Source organism: Arachis ipaensis, chromosome B3 (genome assembly GCF_059453495.1).
Source record: "Arachis ipaensis isolate K30076 ecotype BB chromosome B3, ASM5945349v1, whole genome shotgun sequence".
Taxonomy (NCBI): Eukaryota; Viridiplantae; Streptophyta; class Magnoliopsida; order Fabales; family Fabaceae; genus Arachis; species Arachis ipaensis.
This window is the reverse complement of record NC_142438.1, coordinates 36,611,014-36,637,515: the sequence shown is the minus strand read 5'-3', so window position 1 is coordinate 36,637,515 and position 26,502 is coordinate 36,611,014. Positions and strand designations below refer to the sequence as shown.

Here is a 26,502-nt window from a genome sequence, read left to right as displayed (position 1 = left end):
TAAATGGCTTGAATTGTAAAGGGAATTGGGAGTTGGATTTGCAGAAATTAAACAAGGAAAAGTAAATTGCAACAAACAGAGAAGTAAAGGATGTCTTGAATCGAACCGGATCTTAAAAACAGAATTGTAAATGAGCATGAAAACAGTAAACAGGGAATGGGAAATGGGAAATCCGGATCTCAGGACCCAAGAGACTAGAAAACCAAGTCTAGATCTCAATGCCTTCCTAGATCCAACAAGAACAATTGCAAAGGAAATGTAGATTGCAAAGAAAGTAGATGAAGAAGCAATTAACCGAAACTGAATTCAATTGTGCAGTAAAATAAAGCAGAGAAGTCTCAGGATGAGATTGAAACAGAATTCCTTCAATTCTCCAACCCAAGATCCAAGACAATTGTAATTGAAATTGAAAGCAAGAAAACTAAGAGGAAGGGAATTCAATTCTCCTTCCCCAAGACTTAGAAATTAAAATTCACTCAATACCAAAAGCTCTCCGAAAACTCTCTATGAAAACTCAAAGGAAAAGCTCCCTTAAAAACTTAAATCCTATGCTATTTATACACTTTCTTCAAATGGTCTTCAAGCCTTCAATTGGGCCTTTGCTCTTGATGGAATTGGGTTGATAGAGGCCTTAGTTGATTGCTCTTGGAGTTTGGAGAAGAACCGAATTGAACCGGGTTAGAATCATGAAAGCTTGAGTAAAAGTTGGAGTAAAAGTTTGAGGCTAACTTTTACTCCAACTTTTCACATCAGCCACCCTCTTTGCTGATACCAACGTTGGGGCAAAAGTTAGGGGTCTAACTTTTGCTCCAACGTTGGCCTCCCCTTGCACACTCATGGCGCCAACGTTAGCCAAAAAGTTAGGGGCTAACGTTGGCGCAAACTTTTGCTCTCCAGGGTGTGTTTTTCATGCGCCAACGTTAGCCAAAAAGTTAGGGGCTAACGTTGGCGCAAATTTTTTCTCTCCAGGGTGTTGATTTGTGATGCCAAAAGTTAGCCAAAAAGTTTGAGGCTAACTTTTGCTCCAGCTTTTGCCCAAAAGTTAGCCAAAAAGTTTGAGGCTAACTTTTGCTCCAGCTTTTTGCCCAAAAGTTAGCCAAAAAGTTTGAGGCTAACTTTTGGTCCAGCTTTTTGCTTCCTGGTTCATTTTCAATTAATCCAAAAGTTTGAGCTAAAGTTTGAGGCAAACTTTTGCTCAAACTTTTTGTCCTCTCTTCCTCCTAGCCATTCCTTCTTGCTTCAACCTTTCTCCAAGCTTTCTTCACCTATCATTAATCAACCAAACACATCAAAGCTATGCTCAAAATCATGAGATATTCATTCTTTCATAATATGTGACAATTATAGCATAAAACCTCATGAAATTGCATTAATTCATATATGGTTGATTAAATCAAAGGAAACATAAAAATCTACCCAATTGGCTTGCTTATGGCTCAAGAAAGTGCATAATTCAGTTGAAAACAAAAGAAAAAGGCTAGTGAAACTAGGCTAAGATGACTTGTCATCACAACACCAAACTTAAAGCTTGCTTGTCCCCAAGCAAGAAATGATTTTTTTTTAGAAGAAAGAATGGAATGGAAGAGGATGTTCATGCTAGTAGAGTGTTATTGGTAGTTCATGGGGTTTTATGTGGATATGTAAACACTCACCTCTTATTGATTCTTAAGCGTAGAAAGTCTCCTTCAAGCTTCAAGTAACATACTGCTATGACCTCTCATTATTTCTCTATCCTTGGCTATTGTTTTGTTCATAAGCTTTATTTGAGTGTCATGTGTAGCAAGTTCATTTCCTTTTCTTTATACTTGACACATTATTCACTATAGACACTTGGCTCACATTCCTTCTTAGAATATTGATGCCCAGCACCTCTTTGGGTTACTAAATGCCTTGTAGTTAGGTTGCTCTTGATAGTGGACTTTCAGCTGATGATCCCAGGTTAGTTAACCCAAGTCATCAAGTGTTGATGCACTCCAAAGAGCTTAATAATCCAAGCAGATCCTAATACAAAGACACCACATGCATATATTCTAAGGTTCAAGCTATTGGTGTCCAGCTTTGTTTCTTTTTGTTTTTCTTTTATTCTGCCACTCTTTGGCTTTTTTTTTCTTTCCTTTTTTTTTCTTTTTTGTTTTTCTTTCTAACCAAGGATTTTTTATTTGATTGAGATTCATAGACAGTGGGCCACTCTATACTTAGAAGGAGACATCCTAGTTCTTTTATTCACTAAAGTGAGCTATTATACAATCACACACACACCACCACTTACTTTTATTGTACTTCTATCTAACAGAGAACTATCTCACTTCACATTCAAATATTTCTTTTATTGAATTAAAGATGCAGGGGACAAAACATGCTTTTTGTTCAGTGAAAGTAAACACACAAGCACACACATAGACTAGCTTACTTATTTTAAGAGTGATTCTACTTGTATTAGATGAACACTTTAACAAAACACAAGTCAAAACATTTTTCAACAGCAAGAGTTAAGTGTAAATACAACCTATTGGTTTGCAGTTCCTTTGTCCTTCCTTCTGTTGTGCCCTTTTGAGTTATGATGCATAGTGTCTTCAAATGGTGGTGAATTCCCTGCACAATTCTCAAAAGTTGCTTGCTTCTCAAGCCCTTAGATGACCAGTTAGTATGCATGAATTGAGTGTGGCTTGTGGATTTAATTTGGTGTGGGAACACCAAACTTAATTTCTTGCCACTTCTCTGGGTACAGCAGGTTAACTCTAGGCAAAATCTTGTGTCCTTGCTAAAGGTTATGAAGTTAAGACTAAAAAGCAGTTAAGTGGTTGAATAATCTGTTTGATTGCTTGGAACTAGCAATGTGCAGGAAGTTAGAATGTGCTTTTGAATGAGGTTTTGGTGGAACACCAAACTTAGAATCCTCCATTCTTCCTTAAGTTATTTTTGGTGTGCAACACCAAACTTAGCTCCTTGCAATACATATCAATTATTCAACATTTTTATTGAAAAAGCTATGAAAAGAAAACTACCTCAGGTTGGGTTGCCTCCCAACAAGCGCTCTTTTATTGTCACTAGCTTGACATCTTGTTCTTTTGATAAAGGAGGTTGAAAATCATAGTGCCTCAGCTTTTCTCCTCTTACTGTGAACTTTCTTCCGGTCTCCTCTTTGATGATCTCTAGGTGTTCAAGTGAAAGGATCCGGTTCACAGTATAGCATTCAGATGATTGTGGGGACACCTTCATTGGTTGGGTGTTTAACATTACTTTATCCCCTGGTGAAAAGCCTTCAGTGGAGATTTTCTTGTTTTTCCACCCTTTTGGTCTTTTCTTCTTCTCTTCTTTCTTAAGAGATGATTCATGCCTTGGTGGTTCTTTATCTGGAATATTGAGGTTCTCATCTGGGGGTTTTGGATCTAGTTCCTCCTTGATTTCTTTGGTCTGTTGCACCATCTCTACTTCTTTCAAGCATGGATGTAGAAGTCTTGGAGTTAACTCATTGAATGCCTCCTTCAAGCTTTGATCCTTGGCCTTATCCTTCATACAATCTTCTTCTTGAGTAGGCTCATGCAGGATTTTAAAAACATGGAATGCTAGGTGCTCATCATGCACTCTTAACAACAATTCTCCTTTTTCAACATCTATCAATGCTCTGCCCGTATCCAGGAAAGGCCTCCCCAGGATGATGGGAGTGTTAGGGTCTTCATCCATATCTAGGATGACAAAATCAGCTGGGAGAAAGAATTTTTCCACTTTTACCAACACATTCTCCACAACTCCCAGTGCTTGCTTAATGGATTTGTCAGCCATTTGGAGAACTATTCGTGTGGACTTCAGCTCAGAAATTTGAAGTTTCCTCATTAGAGACAAAGGCATCAAGTTTATACCTGCACCGAGGTCACAAAATGATTTCTCAATTGTTATGTTTCCTATGGTGCAAGGTATGTAAAAACTCCCAGGATCATCTTTCTTCTCTGGCAACTCTCTTTGGAGGATAGCACTACATTCCTTTGTCATCTCAACAATCTGTCCTTCCTTCAGGGATCTTTTCTTTGTGAGTACTTCTTTTATAAATTTGGCATATAATGGCATCTGTTCAAGTGCTTCTAAGAAAGGAATATTGATGCTGAGAGTCTTGAATATATCCAGGAATTTTGAGTATTGCTTATCCTCGTTTTCTTTTTTGAACCTCTGAGGGTACGGAAGTTTGGGGACATCTGGCTTCACCCCTTCCTTCTTCTCTTGTAGCTGTGTTTCAAGGATGTCCACATCTTTCTTTGAGCTTTTTGCATTCTTGGTCTTTCTCTCCTCTTCACTTCTCTCTTCTGTCTCTTCTTGTGGAACTTCTCTGTTGTGTTCCTCTTGATTGATGGCTTCCTTCTCCCTAGTCTTTTCACTTCCCACTATGATTGCTTTGCACTCCTCCCACTTTGTAGCTTTTTCTTTGTCCTTTGGATTGGAGATTGTATCACTTGGGAGAACATTGGTTGGCCGTTCAGCTTGTTTGGCCAATTGTCCCACTTGTCGTTCAAGGCTCTTCATGGTAGCTTCATTTCTCTCTTGCATTTTGACCAAACTTTGAGTGGACTGAGCAATTGCTTGTATGGCTGCCTCAAGACTTGAAATTCTACTTTCATGATGGTCTATTGGTGGTATGATGGGGGTGGAATGTGATTGCTGGAAGTTATTTGTAGGGGTAGTGTGGTAGTTTTGGGGGTTAGATGTTGGAGCGAAAATGCTATTTTGATGAGTTTGTGGATTGTGGTGGGGTGGTTGATATGTATTTTGTGGTTTCTTGTATTGATTATTATTAGCGTTTTGCTGGTCGTGGTTTGAGTAAGTTGTGTTTCTTGAGTTGTTTTGGTTTGAGTTTTTCTGCCACGGTTGCTGGCTGTGGGTGTGGTTATCTCCCCATCTGAGATTTGGATGGTTCTTCCAGGATGGATTGTAGGTGTCACCATAAACCTCATTTTGGCATGAGCCTTGGTTGTGCACATATTGAGGTTGTTCTTGCTGCTGATTTTCTTGGTTTTCTTCATTTTGTCCCCATGTGGTTGATGGTTGGCTTGTATTCACTGCTGCAACTTGTAAACTATCAATCTTTTTAGCCATCTGCTCAAATTGTTCTTGAATCTACTGCTGCATTATCTTGTTTTGAGCTAGGACGGTGTCAACCCCTTCCATTTCTAACACTCCTTTCCTTAGTGATGGTTGGTGTTGTCTCTGATGGCCAAAGAAATATTGGTTGTTAGCCACCATGTCAATGAGGTTCTGAGCTTCTTCAGCTGTCTTCATGAGTTGCATTGAGCCTCCTGCTGAATAGTCAAGTGCCTCTTGAGCTTTCATTGTCAGTCCTTCATAGAAATTTTGGAGTTTATCCCATTCATTAAACATCTCAGGAGGGCACTTCCTGATTAGAGCTTTGTATCGTTCCCATGCCTCATACAAGGGTTCAGCATCCAATTGTGTGAATGTTTGTACTTCAGTCTTCAATCTAATAACTCTTTGAGGTGGGTAAAACTTGGCAAGAAACTTGGTTACTAGATCATCCCAGTTGTTGATGCTATCTCTTGGAAATGACTCCAACCATTGAGTGGCTTTGTCTTTGAGGGAAAATGGAAATAGCAGCAATTTGTAACTGTCAGGATGCACACCATTGGTCTTCACTGTGTTACATATCCTCAGGAAGGTGGATAGGTGCTGGTTTGGATCTTCCAAGGGGCCTCCTCCATAGGAACAATTGTTCTGCACCAAGGTGATGAGTTGGGGCTTCAATTCAAAGTTATTTGCATCGACATTTGGGGTAAGAATGCTACTCCCACAATGCCTTGGATTAGCAAGTGTATATGAAGCCAAGACTCTCCTCTGGGGTTGACCATTGTTGTTGGCCATTCTCACTGGTGGATTTGTTGGATTTGTTGAGTGTTCCTCCAATTCATGATATTCTTCATCTGATTCTTCCTCTCCAGCAACATTTTTTTCTCTTGCTTCTCTTCTTAGCCTTCGGAGGATTCTTTCGTCAGTTTCATGAAAGATTGGTGTATTTCTTCTTGTACCTGACATACAAGCAGAACATAAGAAACACACAAACCAGTGACACTTCAATCTATTGCTAGAATGAAGTTTTAGTTAGCTTAAGCAAAAATTCAAACAGTTAGTGGGTTAATTGAAAATTAAAGGAACAGAAAATAAAAATGCTAGATCTAGATCACCACCTCACTTAATCATTGTCAATCTAATCAATCCCCGGCAACGGCGCCAAAAACTTGATGGGATATTTTTGCGGAAAAACGAATTTCTCCAAAACACCCAAATCTAACCGGCAAGTGCACCGGGTCGCATCAAGTAATAATAACTCACGGGAGTGAGGTCGATCCCACAGGGATTGAAGGATTGAGCAATTTTAGTTTAGTGGTTGATTTAGTCAAGCGAATCAAGATTTGGTTGAGAGATTTGTGATTTGCAGAATTTAAATTGCATAGAAAGTAAAGGAAATGGGTGAATTACATGAAATTAAAGAGAACTGGAATTTAAAGTGCTGAATCTTAAAGAGCAAGAAATTAAATGGCAGAAACTTAGAACGCAAGAAATGTAAATTGCAGAATCTTAAAGTGTAAGAAATGTAAATGGCTTGAATTGTAAAGGGAATTGGGAGTTGGATTTGCAGAAATTAAACAAGGAAAAGTAAATTGCAACAAACAGAGAAGTAAAGGATGTCTTGAATCGAACCGGATCTTAAAAACAGAATTGTAAATGAGCATGAAAACAATAAACAGGGAATGAGAAATGGGAAATCCGGATCTCAGGACCCAAGAGACTAGAAAACCAAGTCTAGATCTCAATGCTTTCCTAGATCCAACAAGAACAATTGCAAAGGAAATGTAGATTGCAAAGAAAGTAAATGAAGAAGCAATTAACCGAAACTGAATTCAATTGTGCAGTAAAATAAAGCAGAGAGGTCTCAGGATGAGATTGAAACAGAATTCCTTCAATTCTCCAACCCAAGATCCAAGACAATTGTAATTGAAATTGAAAGCAAGAAAACTAAGAGGAAGGGAATTCAATTCTCCTTCCCCGAGACTTAGAAATTAAAATTCACTCAATACCAAAAGCTCTCCGAAAACTCTCTATGAAAACTCAAAGGAAAAGCTCCCTTAAAAACTTAAATCCTATGCTATTTATACACTTTCTTCAAATGGTCTTCAAGCCTTCAATTGGGCCTTTGCTCTTGATGGAATTGGGTTGATAGAGGCCTTAGTTGATTGCTCTTGGAGTTTGGAGAAGAACCGAATTGAACCGGGTTGGAATCATGAAAGCTTGAGTAAAAGTTGGAGTAAAAGTTTGAGGCTAACTTTTACTCCAACTTTTCACATCAGCCACCCTCTTTGCTGATACCAACGTTGGGGCAAAAGTTAGGGGTCTAACTTTTGCTCCAACGTTGGCCTCCCCTTGCACACTCATGGCGCCAACGTTAGCCAAAAAGTTAGGGGCTAACGTTGGCGCAAACTTTTGCTCTCCAGGGTGTGTTTTTCATGCGCCAACATTAGCCAAAAAGTTAGGGGCTAACGTTGGCGCAAACTTTTGCTCTCCAGGGTGTTGATTTGTGATGCCAAAAGTTAGCCAAAAAGTTTGAGGCTAACTTTTGCTCCAGCTTTTGCCCAAAAGTTAGCCAAAAAGTTTGAGGCTAACTTTTGCTCCAGCTTTTTGCCCAAAAGTTAGCCAAAAAGTTTGAGGCTAACTTTTGGTCCAGCTTTTTGCTTCCTGGTTCATTTTCAATTAATCCAAAAGTTTGAGCTAAAGTTTGAGGCAAACTTTTGCTCAAAATCATGAGATATTCATTCTTTCTAATATGTGACAATTATAGCATAAAACCTCATGAAATTGCATTAATTCATATATGGTTGATTAAATCAAAGGAAACATGAAAATCTACCCAATTGGCTTGCTTATGGCTCAAGAAAGTGCATAATTTAGTTGAAAACAAAAGAAAAAGGCTAGTGAAACTAGGCTAAGATGACTTGTCATCACACAGCTACTTGTGCGTATGCACAGCTGCCCAATCAGAGCGCATGGATCGCTTCGAGCGTGTCGCGCGTCCAACCAAGCATCACCTAGTGTGCGTGCGCACAGCTACTTGTGCGTACACACAGGAAGGGATTTTCGCAAAGTATGCGGACGCACGCATCTGTGCGTCCGCACAGGTGTCCGCGCATGACTTCATTAAAATGGCACGTGACTCACGATTTGGAGGCTTTGGAGGCCCATTTCTGAAGTCTTTTAGCTCATATTGGAAGGGAAATGAGAGGAAAAGCATAACATATCATTAGTATAGTTTAGGAGTAGTAGTAGAAAGCTTTTAGTTTAGTTTTTCTCTAAGTTTTTCATCATTTCTAGTAGGGTTTATATTAGGGTTTTACATTCAAGTGCCATTTCCATTTTTGATCTTGGATTTTGCTAGCTTCCAATGTAAGTATTCTCTTGTTATTACCCTTTATAGTTACATTGTCATTACTCTTTCTTCTAATTCAAGTTATAGTTCAATTTTACTTCTCTCTTGCAATTTCAATTTCTTGTTGATGAATTTGATGTTTGATGTTTGTTTCTTGCTTTCTTATGTTATTCTTGTTGATTGAGATCAATTGTTGCTTTGAGTTTCAAGCCTTTTCTCATTTTTCCCATGTTTGAGGTTTTTGCCCACCAAGTGTTTGACAAAATGTCAAACATGGTTTTAGGCTAAATTTTTGGCTCTTGGCTTGGGTAAAGTGAGCAATTGGGTTTCTAGAGTTGGAATGTCCAACATTTAGTTTCAATTCTTGGATTGTTAATTGTTCTTGTTCCCACTAACGCTAATTTATTGCTAAGGCAATTAGCAAGCAATTTAGGATTTGTGGGTTAAGAACACTTATGCTCATTTAACTTACTTTCCAATGTGAGGGTTGATCAAGTGAGACTAATCCATCATAATTGTCATAGTTGTGGTTCTAGCAAGGAAAGGACTCTTAGCTCACTCTAAGCCAAGACTCTTTCTATGCTTTCAATCTTTCCTACACTTCTATGTTAATCTCTTTTATACTTTACTTGTTTATATTACATAGTCGGTTCTTTAATTTCTTTATTAGTTCAATCATTACAATTTTGCATGTTCTTTTATTGCTTTATATATTCATTTCTTCATTGACAACCTCTTGATCACTACAACTGGAATTGCACAATCATTGTTCTCAAGTGTTCCTTGGGAGACGACCCGGGAGTCAAATACTCTCGGTTTTGAATTAGTTTTGAATTGTGACACATCTTTTAAATTTCCAATTTGATCGGCAATCGATTGTTGAGTTCGGTCTATGCTTGCAACGTCAATCCTATTTTAGTGTGAAAATCCAAATCCGTGCTCTCGGTCGATCGCCACGCATCAAATTTTGGCGCCGCTGCCGGGGAGTTCACTTTAAGTGCAATGAGTGCTACAATTTTGGTTGTTATAAATATGTGAATAGTGTAAATACTTGATTTTTGGTTTGCTACTTGGCACTAATTGTAGATACTACTTTTCTCTTTAGCTAGTCTTAGTAGTCGTTGATTGTTAAGTTGGTTCTTGTTTACTTGCCTATTTTTGTTTTGCTTTTCATAATTGCATGCTTTCATTGCCTCCTCAGTTGAATGACACGGTCGCTTCCAGACCCGAGCTTTTCCACTTTTGATCCGGAAATTGAAAGAACTTTAACTCGTATAAGGCAAGCTCGGTGCCGACTAGCTTTTGTGAATAGTGAATCGGGCTCCCTTGAGGAGCACTCCAATTCACTATCACCACCAATCCGTGACCATCATTATCCAATCAACGAGGAGACTCTATATTCATCTGTGAGGAGTACTGAATTCTCTTTGAGTGACTCAGGTGACACCGTCATGGCAGACACACCTCGAAAAATCACCTTAAAGGAGGCCGGAGCTCCTGATCTTAACTTGCAACCACTTCAAATTTTGTATCCGGCTTTAGATCCAAATTTTGAACTCAAGTCCGGCACGATAAACTTGCTCCCCAAATACAATAGACTACCTGGGGAAGATCCTCTGAAGCATCTAAAGGATTTCCAAGTTGCATGCACAACTGCGAGAAGACATGGGGCGGATGAAGCCGCAGTGTTGGTCTTCGCTTTCCCGTTGTTGGTTTTATACTCAACCGAGTGAAGTTAGATCCAATTAGGACTTGTTGCGTAAAGAGTTTTTGGAAAAGTTCTACCCTCCTCAGAAAATAGACAAGCTGTGAAGAGAGATCTCTTGCATTGTGCAACGAGATGGGGAGACTTTATATGAATACTGGGAGAGATTCAAGAAGTTGCTGGAGGCTTGCCCTCACCACCGAATTGACGAGTTAGTTCTTATCAGTTATTTCTATCAAGGAATGCAACACCAAGACAAGCTTCTCCTAGATGCCGCGAGTGGAGGATCATTGACCAAAAACAAGACCGCTGCAGAAGCGTAGGAAGTTATATCGGACTTAGCAGACTCAACTCAACACTCAAGGGCAAGGAGTCCACAACCGAAAGCTTTGAGTGAAGTTTCTCCCTCTGGAGATGCTATTTTGACCAAGACCCTCGGTGAGATGACAATCTTGTTGCGACAAATCACCCTAAGGGCAACAAATTCCTCAAGCTTTGATAAATGCTCCACCTCAACCTCCAAGGATTGAAGGACCATCAAGGATATGTGGTGTTTGTGCTTGTAATACTCATTATACTGATGAGTGCCCTCAACTCCAAGAGGACACTACATTGGTGGTAGCCAACCATTACCCACAACTCCAATTACAACTAAGGATCCTACCAACATGGAGGCAATCAAAACCAAGGATGGAGGGATAATTCAAACTAAAGGTGGAATCAAGCTCCTCAAGCTCAACCCAGCCAAAATGCTCAAGTCTACTACCATCAACATCCCCAAGGTCAACTACAATACCAACAACTCTACCAACAACCCCCACAATCTCAACCTCAAGTGAAGTATCAATACCCAAATAGTAGGTCTAACCCTCCTCAAGTCAACCAAGCTCTACCCTCCAATCAACCTCACATGAATGACACAATTCACACCTTCATGGAAGAGCAACGAGAGTTTCATAAGAAACAAGAGGCGTATATGGCTACGATAGCCGAAGCCCTTTCCTGTTTAACTCTCCCTCCTCAAACCACACAAAACACCCAACAAGCTTCAACTTCCGGTAGTTTACCCTCCCAACCTCAACCTAACCCTAAGGGTAGCATTAATGCTATTACCCTTAGGAGCGGCACTGATAAACCACTATTTTATAGTTTATCTTGTACTCAATTGAGTGGTTTTTTATCAACTCTTTACCCACTTATTCATACTATTTGCATGGTTTTACATTTGCCTTCCTAATTAAGTGCTTTGATTGAAAACATGCTTCTTTGGCCTTAAGTTCCCTATGTTTAATCCTCTCTTATTACCATTAGATGCCTTGATATGTGTGTTAAGTGATTTCAGAGATTACAGGACAGGAATGACTCAGAGGATAGAAAGGAAGCATGCAAAAGTGGAAGGAATACAATAAGTTGGATAAATTGCTAAGCTGTCCAGCCTGACCTCTTTGCACTCAAACGGCTATAACTTTAGCTACAGAGGTCCAAAAAACGCGGTTCCAGTTGCGTTGGAAAGCTAACGTCCGGGGCTTCGATTTGATATATAATAGGCCACAGTTGCTCTGACGCTAGGTGACGCGAATGCGTGCTCCACGCGGAGGCATCGTAGTGACGAAAAATCAGCGTGTTTGAATTCGCAACCAGCAAATTCTGGGCTGTTTCTGAACCAGTTCTCGGCCCAGAAAACACAGATTAGAGGCTATAAAGTAGGGGAATGCATCCATTCATGAGATTACAATACATACAACATTCATTCTACACAGTTTTTAGTTTTTAGATCTAGTTTTACTCCTCCTCTAGGTTTTCTCTCTACACATTCATAGTTCTTAGGATTTTATTTCTATTGCTTTTTGCATTGGAATATCGAGAAGAGTTATTACCTCATCAAGACTTCGTCATTCTAGTTCGTTTTTTTACTTGGCTTTACTCTTTCATGTCCTTTAATTTATTCAATTTTACTATTGGATTATTTTAGAATTCATTAATACAAGAATTACTTTTATTTTTAATTGATTCCTTTGAGTTTTATTTATCATGTCTTCCTTTAATTCCCTTTCCTATGTTATGAGTTCTACATTCACAATGAGCGAGTAGTTCCCTAACTTGATGGGGAGTTGATTGAAAGGAACCCTTGAGTTGGGATGCTTAAAAGAAAAATTGTAATTAGGTTTATTGTTGGGATACTCTCTAGTCACTGACACTAATCCTTTTCAATTGAGCGGATTGGAACTTGTGAATAGAAACAGCATTCCAACTTGTTTGACCTTCCCTTACCTAGTAAGGGATAACTAAACAGAACAACCTTCAATTATCAATTAATCTTGAGAATACTTCAACAAGAATATGGCTTCCAACTAATCTACTCCCAGTCAAGGCTTCTATTTAAATTATTTAATTTCTCTAATTTAATTTCCTGTTTATTCAACTCAAACCATTTTGAAAACATCTGATTAATAAAGTAGCACACCTTTCTGTAACTCGTTGGGAGACGACCTGGGATTCATACTCCCAGTATTTTAATTTTGATTTTTGTGACAACCATTCTAAATTGATAAGCGGATTTCCGGTTGGTTAAGAACTATACTTGCAACGCATATCTCATAACAATTCTTAATTCGCCAATTTCCGCCACGTCAATTTTTGGCGCCGTTGCCGGGGAATTGCAAACGTGTGCCTTATTATTGGTTATTGTAAATATTTTCTTTTATTTGTTTATTTGTTTTTATTTTTTTTGTTTTTCTTTTTGCTTTTTCGTAAATTAAGAGGTTATTAGTTTTTATTTAGTTATTAAAATTTTTTTTAAGAAAAAAATTTGTTCTTGGTGTTCATCTTGATCTTCAAGTTGTTCTTCGTGTTCATCTTGACCTTCAAGTTGTTCTTAGTTATTTTCTTCGTTTTGATCTAGAAAATTTTAAGTTTGGTGTCATTTTATTATTTTTCTCTTTTCTCATTAAATTCAAAAATTCAAATTAAAAAAAATTCTAAAATTTAAATTTCAAAATTTTAATTTTCAATTTTCAAAATTCAAATTTAAAAATTTGAAATTCAAACTTCAAATTTCAAAATTTAAATTTCAAAATTCAAATCTTTTTTCAAAAATCATATCTTTTTCAAAATCTTATCTTATCTTATTTCAAAAATCAAATTTCAAAATTCAATATTTAAATTTCAAATTTCAAAATTTAATTTTCAAATTCAAAATTTAAATTTCAATAATCTTTTAATTTAAATTTGTTTTTATTTTCGTTTTTAATTTTTATTTACTATTATGAGTTCTCACCCCTCTCGCTTTGAGTTTGGTTCCAATGTTGTTACAAGGAATGGAAATTATAACAGGAACATGCATCAAGGTCAAAACAATCAGAGATGGAAGGAGTCACGAGGATCTGATCAACCCTTCCGGCAACAATACCTTCCACAGTACCACAGACAAGGACCATTCCACGATGCATACCAAGACAATAGTTATGGTGGACCCTTCCGTGACAACCAACATTCACCAAATTACTATGGTCAAGAGCCATTCCAGGGAGCGTACCAAGATGATGAATATGGTGGACCCCCTTGTAATTACCAACAAGGCCCACCATATGATTATGAACCCCCTCCTCAACATGACTTTGGACCACCATACTCACAAGCCCCTTTCCGCCATTCACCTCTATATGACCCTAACCCATATCCACCATACCAACCACCCTATGAACTGTATGAACCATATATAGAACCACCCCAATTCCACCCCAATTACTCCCAAGAACCACCACCTAAATATAAACTATCTCCATATCCATGAATCCAAGAGCACTGTGATCCTACTTATGATAGCCGAACGCAACAAGAATCAAGGGATCGTCTCAAGGAAACAGTGGATCAATTTCATGCAACCCTTCACCAATTGAATCAAGCGATAAACCAATTAGCTTCCCGATGTTCGAACACTCAAGGAACCCCCATGGCTTCATGTGGACAATCTACTGACGAACGTAGCATGAAGGAGACATTAGAAACTCCGGTGGACAGTAAGGAGCATGAATTTGTACTGGAACAAGTGCAGAAAGCCGGAATTATTGAAGAAGAAGAAGTGGTTGAAGACTTGGGAGATGTTGAACCTCCATGGGAAAGTCAAGACATAGAACCTCCTTCCAAGACGGTTGCATTTGATGTTAAGGAGGGTGTACAACCTCCAGGACATATCATAGTTGAAGACTTGGAAGAGGTTGGTCAAGAGATGGAGAGTAAAGAAGAAAAAGCACAGCCTCCCATGCCCTTGGTAAGTAATGAAGAAGAGATTGAATTGGAAGAAAGCTACCAAGAGGAAGAGGTTGAAATTGAAGAATCTTGCAAAGAGGTGGAAGTTGTCAAAGAGCACAAGGGAGTGGAGCTTGAAATCACCTTGCCAAAGTTATTGGAGACCCCCTCCCCCTAAGTTGCCATCATCCTTCACAACATTCAAGTGGGTAAAATTCATATCCCTTAGCTTTCTAATTCCACTTGAATATAGGCTACTGGAGACGGATGGTCAACTTAGAGCTCTTTGTGGCATTAAGAGTAAGAGGAAGATGGTCAGTGGTAAGAATTGTCCTGCAAGGTTCATTATGGTTGGAAGCTTTAAGTTTAAACGCAAAGGTTGGTGTAGAGCTCAATTGAATGGGTCTAGGAAGCTATTTGGTAGCTGCAGTGAGAATTCAAATTACTTATCACCCGGCTGGAAAAATACAGATCCCGACAAAAATGGGTGTAAAAGTAAGCTTTGGGATCCTAGAATCTGCTCTGACATTTGTCACCCCGAGAGCCTAAGAATCTGTTTGAAGCTTCTTAAGGGCTTTACATGCCTAGTTTGGGACCCCGGAGATTACTGAAGAGACAAACATTGGTGGAGATTCCTGGATGAGTTCAAGCACAAGCCACCATAACAGGGAGCTCACCAAATGTCCAACTTAAGGAGTTTAACTAAAAGTGCTAGGTGGGAGACAACCCACCATGGTATGATCGTTCCTTTTTCATTTTTATCTAGTTTTATTTATTTCTGAGTCTTATTTTATTTTATTATATTGAACCTGGAGTTTTGCATAACATTCATATTAGCATTGCATTCTGCATTCTGCATCAAAAAAAACAAACGCACGCGACGCGACAGCGTCGCTGACGCGTCCGTGTCACCAGTGCATTATGAAGAAAAGAAAGTTGAACAGAGAGTCACGCGAAAGCGTGGCTGGAGGCGTGCCCTTGGCACAATTTGACCCACGCGACCGCGTCACTGACGCGTCCGCGTCATATGGAAAATAAGCCTCCCACGCGTCCGCGTCACCCACGCGAACGCGTGCCCTGTGAAATCGACGTAAAGAGGTGCATGGCAGAGAGTTATGATGGAGCTGGGCTGGACTCGTGCTAGAAGCACAATCCCTCCCACGCGAACGCGTGATCCATGCGTTCGCGTCGATTTTCAAAAATGGCCTTTCACGCGATCGCGTCAACCACGCGACCGCGTCACCCAGATTTTTGGCAAAATGAGTTTGAAATAGAGAGTTGCGCGAATCCGAGACTGCACTCGCGTCAATCGCACAAATCAGGCCACGCGATCGCGTGACCCACGCGTCCACGTCACCTGACCTTATCGCGCACCACGCGACCGTGTCACTCACGCGTCCGCGTCGCCTGCGCCACACAACTTATCCAAATCAGCGCCAAAAATCTTATCTTTTCTTCCCTAATCCTAATTTTTCCTCGATCCTTTCTTACTTACTTCTTCTTCCCTTCTTTCCCTTCTCATTCTTCTTATCTTTCATTTTATTTTACTTAATTTATTTGCATATTTCATTCATTGCATTTTAATTTTGTGCATATTTTTATTTTTTTTTCTGAATTTTTTATTTTTCCATTGGTGTTAAAAAAATTTTCTTATTCAACTGTTGCATCTTTTCTTGAATTTATTTTGGTAACTTGTTTTACACTGTGGGATGATATTAATTATCTGCCAATGCCAATCTTTTATGATATTTGCACTCCATTTGTATTGACATGAGCTTGTACTGATACTTCCATTACCCACACTCCTCCCCTATGTTTCAAATCTTGCACCACTAGTATGCCATGTGCTTCTATTGTTTTCTCACGTACATGTTGAAGCTTCCATGTAAATGAGACCCTTATCATTTGGCATTAACCCACCCATACTTCATTTATTTTCTTATCTATATTACTGGGTTACTTTTCTTTCCTTTTTCTTTCAGGATGGCCACCCGGAAGGGAACCGGAAGACGTTTACATGGGGAGACAGACAAGTCCATTTGCAAAATCTTCGGAGAAAAGCGCCAGTTGGAACAACCCGTCCACCTGCACATCTCAGCATGCACTGAAGACGGTACAATCTTTAAGTGTGGGGAGGTCGATACCGACTTCCGTGGGTTAGTTACTTCCTATTTTAACACCAATGTTTAAATTTCTTTGTTAAATTAGTTGTTGCATTTGCATATGTGTTTGATTTTATGCATTTAGTTACTACTTGGTTAAAGTAAGAAATTTCTTTTAAGACCCTATTTTTGAATAATTTCACTAATTTAAATTGAAAAAGTTTTTGTGTTAAATTTGTTTGAAGTTGTATTTGGAACATGATTTTTGAGCTAAAGAACACACAACCTGTGAGATTTTGAGCTTATTTACATGGTTACATTATTTAACCATAAATTTTTATTCTTGTGTGTTTTCTTCACTATGATTGCAATCTTTGCTTTGTTCCATTCTATATGTCCAATATTTAGTGTATTTACATGTTTGCAAATGATTGAGGCCATTATTTGATTTTAGCTCACTTATCCCAAATAAGCCTACCCTTTACATCACCCTTGTTAGCCACCTTCAGCCTTTTTATCCCCATTTATTCTGTTCTATAACCACATCACTAGCCTTAAGCGGAAAAACAATTAAATATCCCAATTGAATCTTTGGTTAGCTTAAGTTAGAGATTATGCATCAACTAAGTGTGGGAAAATTGTGGGAACATGGGTTAATAAGGGAATGTATCATGTTTTTAATTTATTTAAATTTTGGAAATTTGGGAACCTACTCATGTAAAAGCAGAAAAAAAAATTAAAATCCATGTGCATTGATAAGTTATGTTTGCTTTGATGATTCAAAAAAAAATATATCAAAAAAATCAATAAATAAATAAGGGGACAAAATTACCCCAATGCTAAGTTAATAAAAAGATCAATGCACATGTGATAAAAGTAAAGAAATATAAAAAATTTGGTACATGAGTATAGGAATCATACAAAAGTGGGAATTATGGGTAGCTAAGCATATTTTTGAATTACATAGAGAGTGTATGTATGTTAGGTGAGAACTTAGACTAGTCAAATATTCAATTCATACCTCACTTAACCATATATATATATCCTCACCTTTACCTTAGCCCCATTACAACCTTGAAAAGACCTCATGATGTTTGCATTGGTACACTAAATTTTTGTTGATTGGTTAGATGAAGAACAAAGTTTAGAAAGCATAATTAGAGAAGAATAGAGTGAATTACCCTATACACTTGAGAGACTAGAGTGATATACACTTCCTGTGAGGGTTCAATGCTTGACTCTATGTTCCCTGCTTTCATGAGCTATCTTCTTACAAGTTTACTTGTCTTTATTTTATATGATTTGAATTAGTGGAATTTGAATTATTTTTGTCTTAGAGAACTTATTTACTTTTAACCAAGTAGGTAGAAACATTTTGCATTCATATCCATAGGTTGCATTTCATACATTTTACCATTCCTCTTCACTTTTATAGTTCTCTTGAGCTTAGCATGAGGACATGCTAATGTTTAAGTTGGGGAGGTTGATAAACCACTATTTTATGGTTTATCTTGCGCTCAATTGAGTGGTTTTTATCAACTCTTTACCCACTTATTCATACCATTTGCATAGTTAATTATGTGCTTTGATTGAAAACATGCTTCTTTGGCCTTAAGTTCCCTATGTTTCATCCTCTCTTATTACCATTAGATGCCTTGATATGTGTGTTAAGTGATTTCAGAGATTACAGGGCAGGAATGGCTCAGAGGATGGAAAGAAAGCATGCAAAAGTGGAAGGAATACAATAAGTTGGAGAAATTGCTAAGCTGTCCAACCTGACCTCTTCGCACTCAAACGGCTATAACTTTAGCTACAAAGGTCCAAACGACGCGGTTTTAGTTGTGTTGGAAAGCTAACTTCCGGGGCTTCGATTTGATATATAATATGTCATAGTTGCTCTGACGCTAGGTGACGCGAACGCGTGCTCCACGCGGACGCGTTGCAGTGACGAAAAATCAGCGTGTTTGAATTCGCAACCAGCGAATTCTGGGCTGTTTCTGACCCAGTTCTCGGCCCAGAAAACACAGATTAGAGGCTATAAAGTAGGAGAATACATTCATTCATGAGACAACAATACATACAACATTCATTCTATACAGTTTTTAGTTTTTAGATCTAGTTTTACTCCTCATCTAGGTTTTCTCTCTACACATTCATAGTTCTTAGGATTTTATTTCTATTACTTTTTGCATTGGGATATCGAGAAGAGTTATTACCTCATCAAGACTTCGTCATTCTAGTTCGTTTTCTTTACTTGGCTTTACTCTTCCATGTCCTTTAATTTATTCAATTTTACTATTGGATTATTTTAGAATTCATTAATACAAGAATTACTTTTATTTTTAATTGATTCCTTTGAGTTTTATTTATCATGTCTTCCTTTAATTCCCTTTCCTATGTTATGAGTTCTACATTCACAATGAGCGAGTAGTTCCCTAACTTGATGGGGAGTTGATTGAAAGGAACCCTTGAGTTGGGATGCTTAAAAGAAAAATTGTAATTAGGTTTATTGTTGGGATGCTCTCTAGTCACTGACACTAATCCTTTTCAATTGAGCGGATTGGAACTTGTGAATAGAAATAGCATTCCAACTTGTTTGACCTTCCCTTACCTAGTAAGGGATAACTAAACAGAACAACCTTCAATTATCAATTAATCTTGAGAGTACTTTAACAAGAATAGGGCTTCCAACTAATCTACTCCCAGTCAAGGCTTCTATTTAAATTATTTAATTTTTCTAATTTAATTTCCTGTTTATTCAACTCAAACCATTTTGAAAACATCTGATTAATAAAGTAGCACACCTTTCTGCAACTCGTTGGGAGACGACCTGGGATTCATACTCCCAGTATTTTAATTTTGATTTTTGTGACAACCCTTCTAAATTGATAAGCGAATTTCTGGTTGGTTAAGAACTATACTTGCAACGCATATCTCATAACAATTCTTAATTCGCCAATTCTGCCATGTCAGGCACTAAACTGGATAAGAATGTTGCTATACCTACAAAGTTGAGTGAGGAGACAAACAATGAAGAGGTAGGAGATGAAGTGGAGGTGATGAGGGATGAAGATGAAAGTGTTGACAAAAGCAAGGAAGAACCACCCAAGGTCAAAGAGCCAAAGAGAAAGACTTTGCTTGAAGAGCCTTTGCCCATTCCATTCCCAACTTTTGCCAAGAAGGCCAAGAAGCAAGAAGAGCTTGACCCCAATATGGTGGAAGTCTTTAAGAAGGTTGAAGTCACCGTCTCTCTCTTTCAAGCCATTCAACAAGTGCCAAAATATGCCACGTTCCTCAAGGATGTTTGCACTCACAAAGACAAGCTTGGCAACCTCAACAAAAAGCCGGTAGATGAGTCTATCTCTTCTTTACTTCCTGAAAAATGCAATGATCCCGGCCTATGTTTGGTTACTTGTTTGATTGGTGGAATGAAGTTCATGGACTGTATGTGTGATTTGGGGGCGTGTGTAAGCATTATGCCACTCCCCATTTATGAAAGATTGAACTTGTCACCCCTAAAGAAGTCCAGGGCGAGGTTTATGTTAGCCGATAAAAGCATTGTGTCAGTTGTGGGATTGTGGAGAATGTCCTAGTTAACATTCAAGGATTGCTCTTCCCAGTTGATTTTCACATTTTAGAGACCCCTCCCATTGACTCAAACAAGCCATCATTGATACTCCTTGGAAGGCCATTCTTGAAGATGGCCCGTTTCAAGCTAGATGCACATTCAGGAGTCTACTCTTTTGAGTCGGATGGCAAGTTAGTCAAGTTCACTTTGGAGGAGTCCAACAAGCCCGTTCTTGAAGCTTATTCTATTTTTGGGTGCGACATAGTTGAAGATCAAGTGATTGAGGATGGCAAGGAACAAGAAGAAGAGGATGTTGCCAAGAAGTCAAATTCAAAGGATCACACTTAACCCAAGAATGCCAAGGAGTTGGAGATTTTCCTCCTTGGAGAAGTTTCCAAGTGACCAATGAAGCCATGCAAGTCCAACTTAGGACTCTAAATCAAAGTGCTTGGTGGGAGACACGCCACCATGGTAACATTGTTCCAATTTTATCTCTTGTTTATAGCCTTTTGAATTATTTGCTTTCTTGTGATATCATGATTAGCTTAGGTTTAGTTTGATGATTTTGAGTTGAATAAGTTAAATTACTTCTGGACTATGAAATTGTGCTTGTTTGAATGATTTGGGGTTGGTATGTTGATATGCTAAGGGTAGAAACCTTAGTTTTGAAGAGAAAAGAATTTTCTGAAACAGGGCATCTGTGTGTACGCACTAAGCTGTGCGTGCGCACAAAACTGTATTTTTCGCCACCTGTGGGGACGCACAAGCCTGTGCGTCCGCACATACCTTGACAACCCCTCTGGTCGCAGCGCCAGCACAGCTTGTGCGTGCGCGCTGCCCTATTTTCTCTAATCTGTGCGTGCGCACAACAGCATGCGTACGCACACGTTCTCTTTCATGCTTCATCTGTGCGGCCGCACAGACGTGTGCGCCCGCACACCAATTGCAGACCCCTCTGGTGGGAGCGAGGAAACAGCCTGAGCACGTGAACAACCTCCCCCATTTTTAGCTTCTGTGCGTGCGCACAGACCTGTGTGCGCACGCACAGATGATTCTGTCCTCAAGTATACAAAAAAAAGGGAAAGAGAAGCCTGTCTATGCGGTCGCACATCTTTGTATGTCCACACGTCTTTATGCAAGCTCTCTGGTCGCAGCGATCGCACGCTGTGTGCGTTCGCACCCTTCTAATTAAGTTGCGCTCTCTGTGCGTCCGCACAGACCCTTGTGCGTCTGCACAAGACGCTGGGCGTTAACAGGGCAACCTGCCCTGTTGAGAGGCAGCCCCTCTCTTTTCTTCTTTTCTTCATAGCTGCTCTCTCTCCCTCTTCTCTGTCTAGCTCCGCCATTCCCTACCGACTGGCCACCGCCGCCGCCAGCCCACCACCGGCGACCTCTCTCTTTCTCTTTCTCTTACTTCTCTTTTCTTTTCTTTCTTTCTTTCTTTCCCTTCACTTTTCTCTATTCACCACCGGTGAGTTCTCTCTTCCGGTGCTTTTTCCGGCAAACCCAAACACCGTGATTTCGCAGTGGCTATAAGAAGTGTCATTGTTCCTCCCTAGTTCTTGTTCTCTTCAACCCCTATATCTCAGGTTCTTGTTTTTCCTTTCTATTTATGTTAATATCTTTGCAATTGTTTTCATTTTTTTTTATGTTGCTTAGATTAAATTCGTTGCTTTCTTTGTTGTTTCTCTGTATTGCGAAGTGTTGTTGCTTGATTGTTGGGTTGGTTATGATCAAATTTGAGCTTAATTATGATGAACTTGCACATTGCATACCACATGTTCGATAAAATGCCTCAATGAACATTTTGTTTGATTCATATGACTTTTCCATCATATGCTTTCAATTTATCTTTTGTTAGGCATATTGTATGAATTGTACAACTTCAATTGTGAATGTTGATGTTGATCAAATTGTTTTATCAATGCATTTCCCTGCTCGTATACTTTGAGTTCAACAACCCATATTTTCAAAGATTTGTGTACCTTGTTAATGGGTGACTTAGTTGCAAATGCATTGTGTTGGTGGAATCTAAGTTTCATTGTTCATCTTGGAATTTAAATTGAGTAATCACTTTACAAATGTTAAAATTTTGATGATGTCTTGATCAAACATCTTTTGGCTTCCAATTCAGAACATTGTATATGTGATTACCACCTCTTGAGGATGAACAATTGACAATTCCCTTTTGGTACTTGCTTAAAGTTGCTTGCATTTCTATGTTTTATATCTGCAACTTGAGCACTTAGTTGCGAAGCTTTGAGCTTTAAGTGGCCTTAAGAGTGTGATTGCTATTGTATCCGGCCGGTGTGTTTGTTCCAACCGCGCGCACCATTGGAATATGCACACTGCCTTGCTTGTGAATCACACTATTTTCAAGCTTCCAATTAAGAATTTAGTTTTCTTAATTTTATTAAGTGCTTCCTCATTATTCTTAATTTGTTGTTGTCCTATGACCTTGATATTTTCTGTTTTCTTTTTAGGATGCGAAAGAAGGGTAAGAAACCGGTCACTTCACCGGTTGTGCAACCTACAACCCGTGCATCCCGACCATATTTCATGGATCACCCGAGCGATAACCCGGATATCTTGATCAACCAAAGAGCCGAGTTCCGATATAGCAAATTTGAGAAAAGACCAATCCATTGGGAATGGACGCTTAAGGTTCCGATCAAGTACAAACCGGTCATCCATGAACGGATCACCTCACTTCATTGGGAGTTTCTTGAGCAAGACCCAATTGAAGTTAATGAAACCATGGTGTGGGAATTCTACTCCAACTACCAAAATTGGGAAGCGGAGTCGGTATTCCTCCGGGGAAAGAGGTTGGATACTTCCAACCGAGCTCTCGAAGCTAATCTGAAGATCCCCTACATTTCGCCCGAGAAGGATGATTATTCACGGATCAAGGCGAGTGTGTCCAAGGGGAGGATGTCTTTGACTCCCATACTTGAGAGAATTGGCCGTCCCGGTGCTTCATGGGAGTTTAGCAAAGGGAGGATATCTGTTCCCGCAACAATAGCTTACTCCGATTTGAATGTCGAAGCTCGTATATGGCATCAAATTGTGGCGGAGTATATCATTCCCAGCACCCATGCTACCCATATGAGATTCAAGACTGCTTTGCTACTTTGGGTTATCATGGAAGGAAAGAGTATAGCCATTATGCCTTTATTACGCACATCGATATGGAAACTGATTGAGAAGAAGAACATCAACATCCCTTTTCCATCGATGGTGATGCGTTTAGCAACAGCAGCGGGGGTAGAATGGCGTCCGAGGGATATTATGTTCAGGGTTCCTAGAGGCAACAAGTTCATTCCAAGGGGAAATTTGGATAGATCAACAAACATAACACCCTCCCATGGGAGGAAGACACCCACAGCACCACCATCAAGTCTACCAACTTCATCAACTGCTTTACCCTTTCTCCGTCCTCTTCTGGAATTATTACAAGATATCTTGCACGACATCCACAACATGGAGCATTTGGTGCAAACACGTTTCGAGTGGATATCGGCAAAGCTAGAAGGAAGAGACCCTCGACCCAATTCCTAGAGCTTCATCCGAGCTAGCTGGGGAGGAACATGATGCAGTTGACCAACCCACTTCTAAGTCTACCAGCTGAAGGTGGCCCCTCTTCATTCTCCCGGATCATAAGCATGCACGGAGGACCGTGCACAAACTAAGTGTGGGGGAGGATTGATGATTTCAAGGGGGGTAAAAACTTTCTCTTTTAAAGATACTTTGCAATGTTTTTTGTAGTACTTTTTCTTTATTTTGAGTAGTTTTATGTCTATTTTATCTTGTTTGGTTTGTTGTAAATATTTCTTTATTGTTTATGGATATTTAGTAGTTAATATTTGCATGTTGCATGATAGAATGAATAAGTTGGTGAAACACCAAGGAATTTTCATGAAATCTTTTCTAGGGCATACCATTGATTGAATTGAAGAAAAATTGTGTTTACCAACTTGCTTGGAGTATTTTGTTTGTAGAACATGGAAAAGAGCTAGAACAACATACCTTGTGAGATTTGAGTTTTAATAGATGGTTGCACTTTTCAACCATAATGTTGTTCTTGTGATTATACTCCTTTTTTATTGTGATCATTGATTTGCATGATTCTTTATATCCTGTATTTGTGTTTAGATGCATTTATCATGATTGAGGCCATCTTTGATGATAAACTCACTAACTTATATGGCCAACCCTTGCATTCACCTTTGTGAACCCTTTTTGAGCCTATGAACCCCTTTTGTTCTGATGATAAGCACATTACTCCCCTTAAGCAGAAAACCATTGATGTCCCTGAATTACTCTTTAATTAGCTTGGGTGGATTAGTGTGTAAATTCTAAGTGTGGAGAAAATTTTGAAAAATATTGGTGATGGAGGCATGAACTCATTGTGAAAATTTTTTTGGCAACTAGGTAATGCTCATGCATTTTGTTAATTAAAACATATGCATTCATAGTTCAATATAAAAAAAAACTTGTGCATAACAAAGTATGAAATAAAAGAGTAAATAAAGGATGCATATGCCATGTTTGAAAAGAAAATGCATGAGTGAGGTGAGATAGAAAAAAAAAAGAAAATGGGTAGAAAAGTTGTATTGTTATGTGTACTTAGGTGAAGTAGGATTAGGTGGACATTCAAGCTAATCAAAGAACTAATTCTTTAAGTCCACTTAACCATATTTCATCCTACCTAAACCCTAGCCCCATTACATCCCTCTAAAGACCTCATGATATTTGTTATTCATGCATTAAATACTAGTTGATTGTTAGATGACTTGTAAATCTTTGAAAAGCATGATAAAAGAAGAATTGAGTGGTTAAACCCTAAACACTGAGCGAGTTGAGTGGATACACATCCGGTGAGGGGTTCGATCGCTCAATTCTATGTTCTTACGCTTCATATTGTATCTTCTTGCAAGTTGTTTAATTGGATAATTTTGATAATTTCAATTCAATTCTTTGGACATTAATCTTAGTGCATGAACTCTTTGCATTGGCCCTAAAATTTTTCTGTGATGGATTGGAATTTCATGGTTTGTTTCTACCAATTCTCATCATAGTACATATTGGCGATTAGCCTTAGGATAGTTGCATGCATTTAAGTAGTATATAGCATAAATCACTTTCCCTTTCATCTATCTCCTTTGCGTGTGTTTAGCATGAGGACATGCTAGTGTTTAAGTGTGAGGGAATTGATGAATCCATATTTGATGATGATTTTTGGTTAGAATTGAATGGATTTCATCACATAAACTTGCACATATTCCCTTGAATAGCATGCTTTTGAACTTTCCTCTCAATTTGTGCTTGATTATGAAAATATGCTCTTTTGTGCCCAATTTGATATATTTTATTCTAATTGCCTTCCATTCGATGCCTTGATGTTGTTTGTGAGTGATTTCAGGTGTATAAGGAAGGAATGGGTTGGAGAAAATAGAAGAAGAGCATGCAAAGTGGAGGAAACATGAAGAATCAAAGGAGATGAGTTCAAAGATGTGTGCATGCGCATACCTACTTGTGCGTACGCACAGCTGCCCAATCAGAGCGCATGGATCGGTTCGAGCGTGTCGCGTGTCCAACCAAGCATCGCCTAGTGTGCGTGCGCACAGCTACTTGTGCGTACGCACAGGAAGAGATTTTCACAAAGTATGCGGACGCACGCATCTGTGCGTCTGCACAGGTGTCCGCGCATGACTTCATTAAAATGGCACGTGACTCGCGATTTGGAGGCTTTGGAGGCCCATTTCTGAAGTCTTTTAGCTCATATTGGAAGGGAAATGAGAGGAAAAGCATAGCATATCATTAGTATATTTTAGGAGTAGTAGTAGAAAGCTTTTAGTTTAGTTTTTCTCTAAGTTTTTCATCATTTCTAGTAGGGTTTATATTAGGGTTTTACATTCAAGTGCCATTTCCATTTTTGATCTTAGATTTTGCTAGCTTCCATTGTAAGTATTCTCTTGTTATTACTCTTTATAGTTACATTGTCATTACTCTTTCTTCTAATTCAAGTTATAATTCAATTTTACTTCTCTCGCAATTTCAATTTCTTGTTGATGAATTTGATGTTTGATGTTTGTTTCTTGCTTTCTTATGTTATTCTTGTTGATTGAGATCAATTGTTGCTTTTAGTTTCAAGTTTTTTCTCATTTTTCCCATGTTTGAGGTTTTTGCCCACCAAGTGTTTGACAAAATGTCAAACATGGTTTTAGGCTAAATTTTTTGCTCTTGGCTTGGGTAAAGTGAGCAATTGGGTTTCTAGAGTTTAAATGTCCAACATTTAGTTTCAATTCTTGGATTGTTAATTGTTCTTGTTCCCACTAACGCTAATTTGTTGCTAAGGCAATTAGCAAGCAATTTAGGATTTGTGGGTTAAGAACACTTATGCTCATTTAACTTACTTTCCGATGTGAGGGTTAATCAAGTGAGACTAATCCATCAT

General features: G+C 38.8%; 1 protein-coding gene and 1 non-coding gene across 2 annotated transcripts in view; one reads left to right on the top strand and one right to left on the bottom strand.

The window, feature by feature from the left end:
* Positions 1 to 26,502, top strand: part of LOC107630280 (Pyridine nucleotide-disulfide oxidoreductase family protein) — a 187,979-nt gene that overhangs the window by 63,658 nt on the left and 97,819 nt on the right. The window lies entirely within an intron of this gene.
* On the bottom strand, positions 10,226 to 10,332 carry LOC148570308 (small nucleolar RNA R71). The gene has a single exon (XR_015908075.1). It is a non-coding gene; the product is annotated as a small nucleolar RNA R71 (small nucleolar RNA).